Below are 17,360 nucleotides of genomic sequence, written 5' to 3'. Positions count from 1 at the left end.
GAGGTCTCGGTGCATTGGAATAAGACCTTGTGTGATGGACTAATTGACGTTATTTATGATCACCCTGCCTAAAGGCTTTGCCTGCAGACCTAGTGGGATGAACATGTAGGTGCAACATATCAATTTACATATAAGAATCATGAAACCCCTTCAGATCCATAAACATAGAACGTCACTGCAGTTATAAAGCCGTCTGGCTCCTCTTTACCCAGCTTTGTTGGAGTACGATACTTAAGTCACCTGTGCTGAAGCCTAGGTATCACTAACACCTGCACTGTTAGTGTGCCTTGAGGACTGTGGTTGGGAATGCCTGGTGTAGATGGTGAAGACTGAATACTACTGGTTCCTATACCCCAGCCATCCTATCGGACTCCATACACTGTATCTATAGGGGTGATTCCAGGTAATGTTGCTCTGAATGAGGGTTGTGGAGGGAAGGTTGTCCTGGTAATGATGCTGTAGGGCAGCTGTACCTCCCCTGGATTCCTCCTGTTGCACTTATCCTGTGAGGGGGTTTCTCTGGCATTATGGATCATTACTGTGTATTACATATGGGGCTTGTTACCCACTGCTCTCCTGTATGCAGCTGATGCAAGTTACACAAAAGGGGGGTTCCTGTGTCCTTGGGTGGATTGCTTCCTGGGAGTAAATATATGGGACATGGGTGCTTCCTTTAGCTCCAGGCACTAGGTATATGAGCTCATTGTCCAGTGGTGAGGATGGCATAATGTGGTGTAGCTAGGAGTAGTTTATACACCTATGGGGCAGATATACTGTACTGCTTTTTATCAGTATGGTCCTCACAGGGTGTGACCACATTAGGACAAGTGTCTGAGGACTTGGAATCGTCTTAATAGGTTGCACACATCATCCCAGGAACCTGGAGTTATCATCATAAATCAATGACTCAGAACATTGTGCCAGCAGCTGTCTGCCAGGCGTGCGCTTACACCAGGTAACATCGGCGGCACGTCTTCATGATGGATCTGTGCTGGCAATTTGCATTTAGATTCAATTTGTATCTTGTGCTGGGAGTAGCGCTCGCAATCTCTCAGTACAGGTTCCTCTGTATCAGGAATTATCCTGATCAGTACACTTCAGTAACTGCTGTACACCGGGTCCTGGCCCTGTTACAGGGGCGCTCCATTATACCAAGGCCACATCTCTAACACCTAGTGCTTTCATCCCAAATTATAACCTCACCTTAATTGCATTCAGCAATGGTATCCAAACGTCCTTGAGTTATAGTGGTCTAGGCTTCTCAAACTCTGTCCTCAGAACCCCCAAACAGTTCACATTTACCAAGTCACTTGCCAGGTTCACTCACAGGTGGAGCTAATTATTCCACTTCTGATGCTTTGAGGAGACCTGGAAAACATGCACTGTTTGAAGGGCTGAGATTAAGACCCATTGCCCTAGAGCATGGGTCTTCAACCTGTGGCCCTCCAGCTGCTGTGAAACTACATGTCCCAGCATGCCCTGCCACAGTTTTGCTATTAAGGTATGCTAAAACTGAGGCAGGGCATGCTGGGATGTGTAGTTCCACAGCAGCTGGAGGGCCGCAGGTTGAAGACCCATGCCCTAGAGTACCTGCATTTATTTTATTTGATATTGTCTGACCATGAGGGATCACCTTTTATTAACCAATAAAGATGTATAACATGAGTAATGTGGCTGGTAGTAATTGTACGGATGTGGCTGCACAGACTCTTACAAGAGAAAAAGATCTTATATCAGGTCTCACCCAGTAGGTGGCGCTGCCGTATTGACACGGAAGCCTTAATGCTAGTCCTTGATTGCTGGGTGTGTTTGTCCTGGGCACCTGTTATTTCATCCACCCAGTAAAACTGCACCACCATCCTATAACGCTGTTACTTGCCCCAATGCTAGTAGTATTAACATGAACACATGGTCTCTGTGGGCCTCTACCCCCCCCTTAGGGGTATATGTGGGAGAGAAAGGAAACCCAGGACTCTTGCACTAGTTCCTCTGCTGGCTGCTTTCTACTACCCTGCAGTTAGTCTCATTGCCCCCTGTGCCAGCTGGGTACAATGTGTGTGAATGAGCCTGAATTGCATTTAGTGCCAGCTCTTCCTGGGCCAATGGTTTGGTTGTAGGAGCCATAAATTAGTGCCACAGCTTAAGAGTTTCTCCGTGACCCAAATCTGTTTTTCTCCCTAAGAATGGCCCCGTTTTATCTCGGGGGTAAGTTTCCGTAGGGGTTAATGAGAAGCTTCCACCCATCACCGCCGCTGCCCATTTTCCTGACTGCAATCTGTATTAGTTGCTGTGAGGAATAGAAAACCTTAATCTGTCTCCTCTCGTGCCCGGGAATGACCCTGCCTGGCCGTGAGCGCTATGCCAGACATTAATTCACCAGAGCTGTGGGTGGACTGCAGCTGAAATATTCATTTGTTATTTGCCCACGACCTGATCGCCATGGTAACGTGTCTGTGGTGGCCTGCAGGATTACACCACGTGTCCCGTAATGGCTGTGACCTTGCATATCACTAGACTAAAGCTCGGTCTACAGTTTCCTCTCGCAGTGGGACAAGTCGTGACTGTTGTGTAACTTTTTGCCCTTGTGCAAACTGAACGGTGCCAGCAACCAGTGCCCAGCATAACAGCAGGTTTTGCATGGCCTCATACGAGAGCTTGTGCATCAGCTTCGTCCACCACCCAGGAGGAGTTGGGACGTTCCTGCTTTTGCGCAGATACGTTCAGTTATGGTGAGTGTGGTTTTGCCAAGTGATGCCAGGATGCGTGGTTGACTATTACCGATGTTGGTATTTGAGGGATCGCATAAATTCACAGCTGACAGTTGCCAATGTTAACCAGCATGGGACAGACTTTCACAGAGATATGGCAGCATGTGGTGCTGACTGCAAATAGTACTGTTGAACACTTTAAATACAATAATGCATTCCAATTAGGTGGTTTGAAGTTGAAGCTGGGCACCAGATGCCATGTATGTGTATGAATAATGAGCATGTAATCCTTGGGTCCCTGCGATCTCCATCCGTTGGTGCTCACTCACAGCAGCGTTAATGGGGCTTGTGTTAGTGTCCCAGAGGTGTGGCTGCACTGTACTGTACCGGCCACATGATGGCGACGTCTTCGTATCCAGCCTGTGAATCAGGCCAGAAGTTTGGAAGGCAAATATTTGGTGAAAATGTATAATAAGTTTGGATAAACGTTTTTAGGGTCATAGGTGGTGACTGAGGATGATACCAGAGGGATATTGTTGATTGGAGGGCAGGGATCTCCCCCCCCCGAGTGATGGCCAATTAAGGTTACCTTTGTCCCTGTTCCCTATAATATAATATTGTGACCATTATAATACCCCATTTACTATCACAATGTAAAACACAGAAAATGTATATGAACCCTTAATTACATTTTAAATATTCCATATTAATATCAAACTTCAAATATTCTCCATGACCTCTGTAGGGAAAAAGAGATTCTTTGACAGCCAATGGAAAGATATTTTCAGAATAGGGACACATTCTGCCAACAAGACTTGGTGTTATTCCCAGTAATATCTATATCCCGCTGCTGTTTATTGTGCAATAAATGATGTGGCCACGGGAAGGAGACTCAATGGGTATGAACCAACATGGCGGAGGTATGACCGAATTCTGCACCGTCCCACTGTGGCCTGTCCATACATCAGCTAGAGGTGGGCATCTGATTACATACCAGCCAGCTGATGCACGTATAGGAGTTTATAGCAACCAGCCGAGGCTCGTATGTGAGTATATACTAGCAAGCAGAGACACCTATTGGAGTATATAGCAGCCAGCAGAGACACCTATAGGAGTGTATAACAGCCAGTAGGAGCGCCTTTGAGTGTAAACCAGCCAGCTGAGGCACCTATATAAGTGTTTACCAGCCAGTAGGAGCTCCTATAGGAGTGTGTTCCAGCCAGCCAAGGCACGTATATGAGTGTATTCCAGCCAGCCGGGGCACCTATAGGAGTGTATATTAGCCAGCAGACGCACCTATAGGAGTGTATACTAGCTGGGAACCCACATGATTCTAGGTGAATGCAGAGTTGTATCTGGAAGTAGATGTACTTGTTATACGCCCCCCCGTGGTTGGGTTCTGTATAACATCACCTGGTATTCCGGGTTTTCCATCCAGCCTCCACTTTGTGATTTTTTTTCCCTAAGTCGGAACGCAGTATAGTTCCATGAAACCATCATGTCTTTTCTCTGACGTCCTAAGTGGATGCTGGGACTCTGTAAGGACCATGGGGAATAGCGGCTCCGCAGGAGACTGGGCACAACTAAAGAAAGCTTTAGGACTACCTGGTGTGCACTGGCTCCTCCCACTATGACCCTCCTCCAGACCTCAGTTAGAATCTTGTGCCCGGCTGAGCTGGATGCACACTAGGGGCTCTCCTGAGCTCCTAGAAAGAAAGTATATTTAGGTTTTTTATTTTACAGTGAGATCTGCTGGCAACAGACTCACTGCAGCGAGGGACTAAGGGGAGAAGAAGCGAACCTACCAAACAGGTGGTAGTTTGGGCTTCTTAGGCTACTGGACACCATTAGCTCCCGAGGGATCGACCGCAGGACCCGACCTTGGTGTTCGTTCCCGGAGCCGCGCCGCTGTCCCCCTTACAGAGCCAGAAGCAAGAAGTGTTCTGGAAAATCGGCGGCAGAAGACTTCTGTCTTCAACAAGGTAGCGCACAGCACTGCAGCTGTGCGCCATTGCTCCTCATGCACACCTCACACTCCGGTCACTGATGGGTGCAGGGCGCTGGGGGGGGGGCGCCCTGAGGGCAATATAAGACACCTTGGCTGGCAAATCATCACAATATATAGTCCCAGGGCTATATATGTGATAAATTACCCCTGCCAGAATCCATAAAAAAGCGGGAGAAAAGTCAGCCGAAAAAGGGGCGGGGCTATCTCCCTCAGCACACTGGCGCCATTTTTTCTTCACAGTGCAGCTTGAAGACAGCTCCCCAGGCTCTCCCCTGTAGTTTTCAGGCTCAAAGGGTTAAAAAGAGAGGGGGGGCACTAAATTTAGGCACAATATATGTATACAAGCAGCTATTGGGGGGAAAAATCACTCAGTTATAGTGTTAATCCCTGCATTATATAGCGCTGTGGTGTGTGCTGGCATACTCTCTCTCTGTCTCCCCAAAGGACTTTGTTGGGTCCTGTCCTCAGTCAGAGCATTCCCTGTGTGTGTGCGGTGTGTCGGTACGACTGTGTCGACATGTTGGATGAGGAAGGTTACGTGGAGGCGGAGCAGAGGCCGACACCAGAGTGGATGGATAGGTGGAAGGTATTAACCGACAATGTCAACTCCTTACATAAAAGGCTGGATGACGTAACAGCTGTGGGACAGCCGGCTTCTCAGCCCGCGCCTGCCCAGGCGTCTCAAAGGCCATCAGGGGCTCAAAAAACGCCCGTTACCTCAGATGGCAGACACAGATGTCGACACGGAGTCTGACTCCAGTGTCGACGAGGTTGATATCTATACACAATCCACTAGGAACATCCGTTACATGATCTCGGCAATGAAAAATGTGTTACACATTTCTGACATTAACCCAAGTATCACATAAAAGGGGTTTTATTTTTGGGGAGAAAAAGCAGCCAGTGTTTTGTTCCCCCATCAGATGAATGAATGAAGTGTGTAAAGAAGCGTGGGTTCCCCCGATAAGAAACTGGTAATTTCTAAAAAGTTACTGATGGCGTACCCTTTCCCGCCAGAGGATAGGTCACGTTGGGAGATATCCCCTAGGGTGGATAAGGCGCTCACACGTTTGTCAAAAAAGGTGGCACTGCCGTCTTAGGATACGGCCACCTTGAAGGAGCCTGCTGATAAAAAGCAGGAGGCTATCCTGAAGTCTGTATATACACACTCAGGTTATATACTGAGACCTGCAATTGCCTCAGCATAAATAGTGCTGCTGCAGCGTGGTCGGATACCCTGTCAGATAATATTAATACCCTAGACAGGGATAATATTTTGCTAACATAGAGCATATTAAAGACGTCGTCTTATATATGAAGTATGCACAGAGGGATATTTGCCGGCTGGCATCCAGAATTAATGCAATGTCCATTCTGCCAGGAGGGTATTAGAAACCCGGCAGTGGACAGGTGATGCTGCCTTTAAAAGGCACATGTAGATTCTGCCTTATAAGGGTGAGGAATTGTTTGGGGAGGGTCTCTGGGACCTCGTATCCACAGCAACAGCTGGGAAGAAAAATTTTTACCTCAGGTTTCCTCACAGCCTAAGAAAGCACCGTATTTTCAGGTACAGTCCTTTCGGCTTCAGAAAAGCAAGCGGGTCAAAGGCGCTTCCTTTCTGCACAGAGGCAAGGGAAGAAGGAAAAAGCTGTACCAGACAGCCAGTTCCCAGGATCAAAAATCTTCCCCGGCTTCCTCTGAGTCCACCGCCTGACGCTGGGGCTCCGCAGGTGGAGACAGGTGCGGTGGGGGCGCGTCTCGGGAACTTCAGGGACCAGTGGGCTTGTCCACAGGTGGATCCCTAGGTTCTGCAAGTAGTATCACAGGGATACAGGCTGGAGTTCGAGGCGACTCCCCCTCGCCGTTGCCTCACATCAGCCTTGCCTGCTGCCCTCGGAGGTAGTACTGGCGGCAATTCACAAGCTGTACTTCCAGCAGGTGAAATCAAGGTACGCCTCCTTCAACAAGGCCGGGGTTACTATTCCAAAATGTTGTGGTACCGAAACCAGATTGTTCGGTGAGACCCATTCTAAAATTGAAATCCTTGAACACTTATATACGAAGGTTCAAGTTCAAAATGGAATCGCTCAGGGCGATTATTGCAAGCCTGGAGAATTTCATGGTATCACTGGACATCAAGGATGCTTACCTGCATGTCCCTATTTACCCTCTTCACCAGGAGTACCTCAAAATTGTGGTACAGGATTGTCATTACCATTTCCAGACATTGCCGTTGGTCTGTTCCCGGCACCGAGGTATTTACCAAGGTAATGGCCGAAATAATTATCCCGTACTTGGACGATCTCCTTATAAAGGCGAGGTCCAGGGAGCAGTTGTTCGTCGGAGTAGCACTATCTCAGGAAGTGCTACAACAGCACGGCTGGTTTCTGAATATTCCAAAGTCGCAGCTGGTTCCTACGACGCGTCTACTGTTCCTGGGTATGGTTCTGGACACAGAACAGGATAAAAAGGGTTTCTCCCGGAGGAGAAGTCCAAGGAGTTGTCGTCTCTAGACAGAGACCTCCTAATACAAATACAGGTGTCGGTGCATCAATGCACGCGAGCCCTGGGAAAGATGGTAGCTTCTTACGAAGAAATTCCATTCGCCAGGTCCCATGCAAGGATCTTCCTGTGGGACAAGTGGTCTGGGTCGCATCTTCAGATGCATCGGCGGATAACCCTGTCTCCAAGGGCCAGGGTGTCGCTGTTGTGGTGGCTGCAGAGTGCTCATCTTCTAGGGGGCCGCAGATTCGGCATACAGGACTGGGTCCTGGTGACCACGGATGCCAGCCTTCAAAGCTGGGGGGGCAGTCACACAGGGAAGAAACTTCCAAGGCTATGGAAAAGTCAGGAGACTTCCCTACACATAAATATTCTGGAACTAAGGGCCATTTACAATGCCCTAAGTCAGGCTAGACCCCTGCTTCAACACCGGCCGGTGCTGATCCAGTCAGACAACATCACGGCGGTCGCTCATGTAAACCGACAGGGCGGCCCAAGAAGCAGGATGGCGATGGCAGAAGCCACAAGGATTCTCCGATGGGCAGAAAATCATGTGTTAGCACTGTCAGCAGTGTTCATTCCCGGAGTGGACAACTGAGAAGCAGACTTTCTCAGAAGACACGACCTCCACCCGGGAGAGTGGGGACTTCATCCAGAAGTCTTCCAAATGATTGTACACCGTTGGGAAAGGCCACAGGTGGACATAATGGCGTCCCGCCTCAACAAACAGCTACAAAGATATTGCGCCAGGTCAAGGGACCCTCAGGCGATAGATGTGGACGCTCTGGTAACACCGTGGGTGTACCAGTCGGTGTATGTATTCCCTTCTCTGCCTCTCTTACCCAGGGTAATGAGAATAATAAGAAGGAGAGGAGTAAGAACTATACTCATTGTTCCGGGTTGGCCAAGAAGAGCTTGGTACCCAGAACTTCAAGAAATGATCTCAGAGGACCCATGGCCTCTGCCGCTCAGACAGGACCTGCTGTAGCAGGGGGCCTGTCTGTTCCAAGACGTACCGCGGCTGCGTTTGACGGCCTGGCGGTTGAACGCCGGATCCTGAAGGAAAAGGGCATTCCGGAGGAAGTTATCCCTACGCTATTTAAAGCTAGGACAGAAGTGAACGCAAACCATTATCACCGCATATGGCGGAAATATGTTGCGTGCTGTGAGGCCAGGAAGGCCCCAAAGGAGAAATTTCAGCTAGGTCGATTTCTGCACTTCCTACAGTCAGAGGTGACTATGGGCCTAAAATTGGGTTCCATTAAGGTCCAGATTTCGGCTCTATCGATTTTCTTCCAAAATAGAACTGGCTTCACTGCCTGAAGTTCAGACTTTTGTTAAGGGAGTGCTGCATAGTCAGCCCCCGTTTGTGCCTCAAGTGGCACCGTGGGATCTCAACGTGGTGTTGGATTTCCTGAAGTCGCATTGGGTTGAGCCACTTAAATCCGTGGAGCTACAATACCTCACGTGGAAAGTGGTCATGCTGTGGGCCTTGGCGTCGGCCAGACGTGTATCAGAATTGGCGGCTTTGTCATACAAAAGCCCTTATCTGTATTTTATATGGATAAGGCGGAATTGAGGACTCGTTCCCAATTCCTTCCTAAGGTGGTATCGGTTTTTCATGTGAACCAACCTGTTGTGGTGCCTGCGGCTACTTGGGACTTGGAGGATTCCAAGTTACTGGACGTAGTCAGGGCCCTGAAAAGTATATGTTTCCAGGATGGCTGGAGTCAGGAAAACTGACTCGCTATTTATCCTGTATGCACCCAACAAGCTGGGTGCTCCTGTTTCTAAGCAGACTATTGCTCGCTGGATCTGTAGCACGATTCAACTTGCACATGCTGCGGCTGGACTGCCGTACCCTAAATCTGTAAAAGCCCATTCCACGAGGAAAGAGGGCTCTTCTTGGGCGGCTGCCCGAGGGGTCTCGGCTTTACAACTTTGCCGAGCTGTTACTTGGTCGGGTTCAAACATTTTTGCAAGAGTCTACAAGTTTGATACCCTGGCTAAGGAGGACCTAGAGGTTGCTCATTCGGTGCTGCAGAGTCATCCGCACTCTCCCGCCCGTTTGGGAGCTTTGGTATAATCCCCATGGTCCTTACGGAGTCCCAGCATCCACTTAGGACGTCAGAGAAAATAAGATTTTACTCACCAGTAAATAAGAATTTACTTACCGATAATTCTATTTCTCGTAGTCCGTAGTGGATGCTGGGGTTCCTGAAAGGACCATGGGGAATAGCGGCTCCGCAGGAGACAGGGCACAAAAAAGTAAAGCTTTACTAGGTCAGGTGGTGTGCACTGGCTCCTCCCCCCATGACCCTCCTCCAGACTCCAGTTAGATTTTGTGCCCGAACGAGAAGGGTGCAATCTAGGTGGCTCTCCTAAAGAGCTGCTTAGAGAAAGTTTAGTTTAGGTTTTTTTCTTTACAGTGAGTCCTGCTGGCAACAGGATCACTGCAACGTGGGACTTAGGGGGAAAGTAGTAAACTCACCTGCATGCAGAGTGGATTTGCTGCTTGGCTACTGGACACCATTAGCTCCAGAGGGATCGAACACAGGCCCAGCCGTGGAGTCCGGTCCCGGAGCCGCGCCGCCGACCCCCTTGCAGATGCTGAAGCGTGAAGAGGTCCGGAAACCGGCGGCTGAAGACTCCTCAGTCTTCATAAGGTAGCGCACAGCACTGCAGCTGTGCGCCATTTTCCTCTCAGCACACTTCACTGGGCAGTCACTGAGGGTGCAGAGCGCTGGGGGGGGGCGCTCTGAGAGGCAAATATAAACCTTATACAAGGCTAAAAATACCTCACATATAGCCCATAGGGGCTATATGGAGATATTTAACCCCTGCCTGACTGGAAAAATAGCGGGAGAAGAACCCGCCGAAAAAGGGGCGGGGCCTATCTCCTCAGCACACGGCGCCATTTTCTGTCACAGCTCCGCTGGTCAGGACGGCTCCCAGGTCTCTCCCCTGCACTGCACTACAGAAACAGGGTAAAACAGAGAGGGGGGGCACATTAATGGCTATATATATATATATATTATATATTAAAGCAGCTATAAGGGAGCACTTAATATAAGGATATCCCTTGTATATATAGCGCTTTGTGGTGTGTGCTGGCAGACTCTCCCTCTGTCTCCCCAAAAGGGCTAGTGGGTCCTGTCTTCATTAGAGCATTCCCTGTGAGTTTGCGGTGTGTGTCGGTACGGGGTGTCGACATGTATGAGGACGATATTGGTGTGGAGGCGGAGCAATTGCCAAATATGCAGATGTCACCCCCCAGGGGGTCGACACCAGAATGGATGCCTTTATTTGTGGAATTACGTGATGGTTTATCTTCCCTTAAACAGTCAGTTGAGGACATGAGGCGGCCGGACAATCAATTAATGCCTGTCCAGGCGCCTCAAACACCGTCAGGGGCTGTAAAACGCCCTTTGCCTCAGTCGGTCGACACAGACCCAGACACAGGCACTGATTCCAGTGACGACGGTAGAAATTCAAACGTATTTTCCAGTAGGGCCACACGTTATATGATTTTGGCAATGAAGGAGACGTTACATTTAGCTGATACTACAGATACCGTAAAACAGGGTATTATGTATGGTGTGAAAAAACTACAAACAGTTTTTCCTGAATCAGAAGAATTAAATGACGTGTGTGATGAAGCGTGGGTTGCTCCTGATAAAAAGTTGATAATTTCAAAAAAGTTATTGGCATTATACCCTTTCCCGCCAGAGGTTAGGGCGCGCTGGGAAACACCCCCTAAGGTGGACAAGGCGCTCACACGCTTATCTAAACAAGTGGCGTTACCCTCTCCTGAGACGGCCGCACTTAAGGATCCATCAGATAGAAAGATGGAAGTTATTCAAAAGAATATATACACACATGCAGGTGTTATACTACGACCAGCTATAGCAACTGCCTGGATGTGCAGTGCTGGAGTAGTTTGGTCAGAATCCCTGATTGAAAATATTGATACCCTAGATAGGGACAATGTTTTACTGTCGTTAGAACAAATAAAGGATGCATTTATCTATATGCGTGATGCACAGAGGGATATTTGCACACTGGCATCTCGGGTGAGTGCTATGTCCATTTCAGCCAGAAGAGCCTTATGGACACGACAGTGGACAGGCGATGCGGATTCAAAACGTCACATGGAGGTTTTGCCGTATAAAGGGGAGGAGTTATTTGGAGTTGGTCTATCAGACTTGGTGGCCACGGCTACTGCCGGGAAATCCACTTTTTTACCTCAAGTCACTCCCCAACAGAGAAAGGCACCGACCTTTCAACCGCAGCCTTTTCGCTCCTACAAAAATAAGAGAGCAAAGGGTTTGTCGTACCTGCCACGAGGCAGAGGAAGAGGGAAGAGACACCAACAGGCAGCTCCTTCCCAGGAACAGAAGCCCTCCCCGGCTCCTGCAAAAACCTCAGCATGACGCTGGGGCCTCTCAAGCGGACTCGGGGACAGTGGGCGGCCGTCTCAAAAATTACAGCGCGCAGTGGGCTCACTCGCAGGTAGACCCCTGGATCCTGCAGATAATATCTCAGGGGTACAGGTTGGAATTAGAGACGGATCCTCCTCATCGTTTCCTGAAGTCTGCTTTACCAACCGTCTCTTCCGAAAGGGAGAGGGTGTTGGAAGCCATTCACAAGCTGTACGCTCAGCAGGTGATAGTCAAAGTACCCCTATTACAACAAGGAAAGGGGTATTATTCCACTCTATTTGTGGTACCGAAGCCGGATGGCTCGGTAAGGCCTATTCTAAATCTGAAGTCCTTGAACCTCTACATAAAAAAGTTCAAGTTCAAGATGGAGTCACTCAGAGCAGTGATAGCGAACCTGGAAGAAGGGGACTTTATGGTATCCTTGGACATCAAGGATGCGTATCTACACGTTCCGATTTACCCCGCACACCAGGGGTACCTCAGGTTCATTGTTCAAAACTGTCACTATCAGTTTCAGACGCTGCCGTTCGGATTGTCCACGGCGCCTCGGGTCTTTACCAAGGTAATGGCCGAGATGATGATTCTTCTTCGAAGAAAAGGCGTATTAGTTATCCCATACTTGGACGATCTCCTAATAAGGGCAAGGTCCAGAGAACAGCTGGAGACAGCTTTAGCACTATCTCAAGAGGTGCTAAGACAACACGGGTGGATTCTGAATATTCCAAAATCCCATTTAATCCCGACAACTCGTCTGCTGTTCCTAGGAATGATTCTGGACACGGTTCAGAAAAAGGTTTTCCTTCCAGAGGAAAAAGCCAAGGAGTTATCCGATCTGGTCAGGAACCTCCTAAAACCAGGAAAGGTGTCAGTACATCAATGCACAAGAGTCCTGGGAAAAATGGTGGCTTCTTACGAAGCAATTCCATTCGGCAGATTCCATGCAAGAATATTCCAAAGGGATCTGTTGGACAAATGGTCAGGGTCGCATCTGCAGATGCACCTGCGAATAACCCTGTCACCAAAGACAAGGGTGTCACTTCTGTGGTGGTTGCAGAAGGCTCACCTATTAGAAGGCCGCAGATTCGGCATTCAGGATTGGATCCTGGTGACCACGGACGCCAGCCTGAGAGGCTGGGGAGCAGTCACACAAGGAAGAAACTTCCAGGGAGTATGGACGAGTCTGGAAAAGTCTCTTCACATAAACATTCTGGAACTAAGAGCAATCTACAATGCTCTAAGCCAGGCGGAACTTCTCCTGAAAGGAAAGCCGGTGTTGATTCAGTCGGACAACATCACGGCGGTCGCCCATGTAAACAGGCAGGGCGGCACAAGAAGCAGGAGTGCAATGGCAGAAGCTGCCAAGATTCTTCGCTGGGCGGAGAATCACGTGATAGCACTGTCAGCAGTGTTCATCCCGGGCGTGGACAACTGGGAAGCAGACTTCCTCAGCAGACACGATCTTCATCCGGGAGAGTGGGGTCTACATCCAGAAGTCTTCAACATGTTAATAGACCGTTGGGAAAGACCAATTGTAGACATGATGGCGTCTCGCCTCAACAAGAAACTGGACAAATATTGCGCCAGGTCAAGAGATCCACAGGCAATAGCTGTGGACGCACTGGTAACTCTTTGGGTGTACCAGTCAGTGTATGTGTTTCCTCCTCTGCCGCTCATACCAAAGGTATTGAAGATCATACGGCAAAGAAGAGTAAGAACAATACTAGTGGTTCCGGATTGGCCGAGAAGGACTTGGTATCCGGAACTTCAAGAGATGCTCACGGACGAACCGTGGCCTCTACCTCTGAGAAGGGACCTGCTACAGCAGGGTCCCTGTCTTTTTCAAGACTTACCGCGGCTGCGTTTGACGGCATGGCGGTTGAACGCCAGATCCTAAAAGGGAAAGGCATTCCAGAAGAAGTCATTCCTACCTTGATTAAGGCACGGAAGGAAGTCACCGTGAAACATTATCACCGCATTTGGCGAAAATATGTAGCGTGGTGCGAGGATCGGAGTGTTCCGACGGAGGAATTCCAACTGGGTCGTTTCCTACATTTCCTGCAATCAGGATTATCTATGGGTCTCAAATTGGGATCCATTAAGGTTCAAATTTCGGCCCTGTCAATATTCTTCCAAAAAGAATTGGCCTCTGTCCCTGAGGTCCAGACTTTTGTCAAGGGAGTACTGCATATACAGCCTCCTGTGGTGCCTCCGGTGGCACCGTGGGATCTAAATGTAGTTTTAGATTTCCTCAAATCCCATTGGTTTGAACCATTGAAAAAGGTGGATTTGAAATATCTCACATTGAAAGTGACTATGTTACTAGCCCTGGCCTCTGCCAGGAGAGTATCTGAATTGGCGGCTTTATCTTATAAAAGTCCTTATCTAATCTTCCATTCGGATAGGGCAGAACTGCGGACTCGTCCGCATTTTCTCCCTAAAGTGGTATCAGCATTTCATCTGAACCAACCTATTGTGGTGCCTGCGGCCACTAGCGACTTGGAGGACTCCAAGTTGTTGGACGTTGTCAGAGCCTTAAAAATATACATTTCAAGGACGGCTGGAGTCAGAAAATCTGACTCGCTGTTTATATTGTATGCACCCAACAAGTTGGGCGCACCTGCTTCTAAGCAGTCGATTGCTCGTTGGATTTGTAACACAATTCAACTTGCACATTCTGTGGCAGGCCTGCCACAGCCTAAAACTGTAAAAGCCCACTCCACAAGGAAGGTGGGCTCATCTTGGGCGGCTGCCCGAGGGGTCTCGGCATTACAACTCTGCCGAGCAGCTACGTGGTCGGGGGAGAACACGTTTGTAAAATTTTACAAATTTGATACCCTGGCAAAGGAGGACCTGGAGTTCTCTCATTCGGTGCTGCAGAGTCATCCGCACTCTCCCGCCCGTTTGGGAGCTTTGGTATAATCCCCATGGTCCTTTCAGGAACCCCAGCATCCACTTAGGACGATAGAGAAAATAAGAATTTACTTACCGATAATTCTATTTCTCGGAGTCCGTAGTGGATGCTGGGCGCCCATCCCAAGTGCGGATTATCTGCAATACTTGTACATAGTTATTGTTAACTAATTCGGGTTATTGTTAAGGAGCCATCTTTAAGAGGCCCTTTCTGTTATCATACTGTTAACTGGGTTTAGATCACAAGTTGTACGGTGTGATTGGTGTGGCTGGTATGAGTCTTACCCGGGATTCAAAATGCCTCCCTTATTGTGTATGCTCGTCCGGGCACAGTACCTAACTGGAGTCTGGAGGAGGGTCATGGGGGGAGGAGCCAGTGCACACCACCTGACCTAGTAAAGCTTTACTTTTTTGTGCCCTGTCTCCTGCGGAGCCGCTATTCCCCATGGTCCTTTCAGGAACCCCAGCATCCACTACGGACTCCGAGAAATAGAATTATCGGTAAGTAAATTCTTATTTTCTCGTAGTCCGTAGTGGATGCTGGGGACTCCGTCAGGACCATGGGGGGATAGCGGCTCCGCAGGAGACAGGGCACAAAAATAAAGCTTTAGGATTAGGTGGTGTGTACTGGCTCCTCCCCCTATGACCCTCCTCCAAGCCTCAGTTAGGATACTGTGCCCGGACGAGCGTACACAATAAGGAAGGATATTGAATCCCGGGTAAGACTCATACCAGCCACACCAATCACACCGTATAACTTGTGATCTGAACCCAGTTAACAGTATGACAAACGTAGGAGCCTCTGAACAGACGGCTCACAACAATAACAACCCGAATTTGTTTGTAACAATAACTATGTACAAGTATTGCAGACAATCCGCACTTGGGATGGGCGCCCAGCATCCACTACGGACTACGAGAAATAGTATTATCGGTAAGTAAATTCTTATTTTCTCTAACGTCCTAAGTGGATGCTGGGGACTCCGTCAGGACCATGGGGATTATACCAAAGCTCCCAAACGGGCGGGAGAGTGCGGATGACTCTGCAGCACCGAATGAGAGAACTCAAGGTCCTCCTCAGCCAGGGTATCAAATTTGTAGAATTTTGCAAATGTGTTTGCCCCTGACCAAGTAGCAGCTCGGCAGAGTATTAATGCCGAGACCCCCCGGGCAGCCGCCCAGGATGAGCCCACTTTCCTTGTGGAATGGGCCTTGACAGATTTAGGTTGTGGCAAGCCTGCCACAGAATGTGCAAGTTGAATTGTGCTACAAATCCAACGAGCAATCGTCTGCTTAGAAGCAGGAGCACCCATCTTGTTGGGTGCATACAATATAAACAGTGAGTCAGACTTTCTGACTCCCGCCGTTCTTGAAATATATATTTTCAATGCCCGGACCACGTCCAACAACTTGGAATCCTCCAAATCGTTAGTAGCCGCAGGCACCACAATAGGCTGGTTCAGGTGAAACGCTGACACCACCTTAGGCAGAAAATGAGGACGTGTCCGCAGTTCTGCCCTGTCCGTATGGAAAATCAGATATGGGCTCTTATATGATAAAGCCGCCAATTCTGATACTCTCCTGGCTGAAGCCAGGGCCAGTAGCATGGTTACTTTCCATGTAAGATACTTCAACTCCACCGATTTGAGCGGCTCAAACCAATGGGATTTGAGAAAATCCAAGACTACATTAAGATCCCACGGTGCCACTGGGGGCACAACCGGGGGCTGTATATGTAGTACTCATTTTACAAAAGTCTGGACTTCAGGAACTGAAGCCAATTCTTTCTGGAAGAAAATCGACAGGGCCGAAATTTGAACCTTAATGGACCCCAATTTGAGGCCCATAGACAATCCTGTTTGCAGGAAATGTAGGAATCGACCCAGTTGAAATTCCTCCGTGGGGGCCTTCCTGGCCTCACACCACGCAACATATTTTCTCCAAATGCGGTGATAATGTTGTGCAGTCACCTCCTTCCTGGCTTTTACCAGTGTAGGAATGACCTCTTCCGGAATGCCTTTTTCCCTTAGAATTCGGCGTTCAACCGCCATGCCGTCAAGCGCAGCCGCGTTAAGTCTTGGAATAGACACGGTCCCTGCTGAAGCAGGTCCGGTCTTAGAGGTAGAGGCCACGGATCCTCCGTGAGCATCTCTTGAAGTTCCGGGTACCAAGTTCTTCTTGGCCAATCCGGAGCCACTAGTATCGTTCTTACTCCCTTTTGCCGTATAATTCTCAGTACCTTTGGTATGAGAGGCAGAGGAGAGAACACATACACTGACTGGAACACCCACGGTGTTACCAGAGCGTCCACAGCTATTGCCTGAGGGTCTCTTGACCTGGCGCAATACCTGTCCAGTTTTTTGTTGAGGCGGGACGCCATCATATCCACCATTGGTTTTTCCCAACGGTTCACAATCATGTGGAAGACTTCTGGATGAAGTCCCCACTCTCCCGGGTGTAGATCGTGTCTGCTGAGGAAGTCTGCTTCCCAGTTGTCCACTCCCGGAATGAATACTGTTGACAGTGCTATCATATGATCTTCCGCCCAGCGAAGAATCCTTGCAGCTTCTGCCATTGCTGTCCTGCTTCTTGTGCCGCCCTGTCTGTTTACGTGGGCGACTGCCGTGATGTTGTCCGACTGGATCAACACCGGCTGACCCTGAAGCAGGGGTTTTGCCAGACTTAGAGCATTGTAAATCGCTCTTAGCTCCAGTATATTTATGTGAAGAGACATCTCCAGGCTTGACCATACTCCCTGGAAGTTTCTTCCCTGTGTGACCGCTCCCCAGC

Source organism: Pseudophryne corroboree, chromosome 12 (genome assembly GCF_028390025.1).
Source record: "Pseudophryne corroboree isolate aPseCor3 chromosome 12, aPseCor3.hap2, whole genome shotgun sequence".
In the NCBI taxonomy this organism is placed as follows: Eukaryota; Metazoa; Chordata; class Amphibia; order Anura; family Myobatrachidae; genus Pseudophryne; species Pseudophryne corroboree.
Note: the sequence above shows the minus strand (reverse complement) of the source record.